This window comes from Pocillopora damicornis, chromosome 3 (genome assembly GCF_964200805.1).
Source record: "Pocillopora damicornis chromosome 3, jaPocDami1.2, whole genome shotgun sequence".
NCBI lineage: Eukaryota > Metazoa > Cnidaria > Anthozoa > Scleractinia > Pocilloporidae > Pocillopora > Pocillopora damicornis.
In genome coordinates, this window is record NC_142672.1 from 14,047,290 (window position 1) to 14,048,840 (window position 1,551).

General features: G+C 36.5%; 1 pseudogene; it reads left to right on the forward strand.

The window, feature by feature from the left end:
* On the forward strand, positions 1–1,051 carry LOC149048347 (uncharacterized; annotated as a pseudogene).
* Positions 1,052–1,551: the final 500 nt, after the last annotated feature.

Consider the following 1,551-nt stretch of genomic DNA (forward strand, 5'->3'; position numbering starts at 1 on the left):
CCTCTAAAGGCTTTTACGTGTGCTAAAGTCCACTCCATAATCCTTCAGCAAAAAACATGGAACAGCCTCGTAGTAAAAGGCAAAGCAAAGGTTTTAAATTTTTAAGTAATTTATGATTTACACTTCAGATATCTATTCTTCTTTTAACTTAAGGAGAAGCAGAACATGGAAGATAAAGCAAAGTTTAAGGGCTACTAGCTTTTTTGATTAATTCCCCAAAATTCCTTAGGGGGAAATGATGATGATACTCTATTTTTGGTCTATCAATGAAACACATACACGAACATCAACAATGATGACCATGAATAGAAATCTGGTGTGCGCTATTTTCAGAACTTTGGAGGGTGTGGGTTCCCAGGACATCACCAACAACCTGTTCATCCCCTTTGGCAGCCCAGCAGTGATGAAGAGCAATGAAAGCAAATTCAATCACAAGGTGAAGGTTACCATTAAAGAATGATAATAATAATAATAATAATAATAATAATAATAATAATAGTAATTATAATAACAACAATAATAGCTAAAAAATTCTGTGATTTGAAGCTGCTTGATATTTAGCACTCGAACTTTACTAGTGCTTATTATTGCCATATTCTGTAGTACAACAGAGGAAGATGTGCTCCAGACATGTGGGTCTACAGAGTCATCTGCTAGGGGATTTTATAAGGTGGTTGTGAGAAGGGATCGTAACACTCTTTTACTGATTCTCCGAAGTGTCTCCATCCTGGGAGTGAGGCTATCATGGACGACTGGGGCACCTATGAAAATCTTGAGCAGCATCTTCCCAACCACATAGCCTGACATCGAGACATTGTCCACGCCGACAATTTAGTTGATCCAGCTACAAGGGTACACACCCAGGAAGCAGAATTGGTGTGGGCAAATTTAAAGGCTCCTAAGAAAACACAGCGTGGCATCTTGCATGATAATGATGACGTTCAGGTGTATCTTGATGATAGGATGTGAAGGCAATGGCAAGGTCTAGACAATATTATTGGTATTTTTTTGCCTGTTTTTAGCTTTGCAATATAGGGACTATATAATTTAAGTTAGCTTGTAAATTAAACTGTCAGGCCACGAACAAGGTGACAAAGAGTATAATGGAATTCAGATTTCTTGAACTTTTAGGGAAAGTTAAATTTATAGACTGCTGCAAGAAATTGGGGGTGAAATTAAGTGCAGTTTGTCCTGGAGTAAAGAAACCACCTTCGGTTGAAGTTATCAGGAAGTTCGAGAAATAGAAGGATACAGGAATACCTACATAAATGCATGAGAAACTACTTTCAAATAGGTATTCTACCTAATAAATTTTAATCACCAATCTCAAAACTCTTTGAAGATTGTTGTGATAGCAGGCTAACTCCTGAATCATGAGTGTGTTTCATAATTTTTTAATTTTCTTGTCTTTTTTTTTAATGCAAGTCACATCAAACTGTCATTAGCCCAGTATTTTTATCAGCACTCGAGTAAAATGCGACCCACAAAATAAGATGTTTTAAAATTTTTTTTGTAACTGAAAAAGTGCACAGCACTCTGCAAACAGTAGTT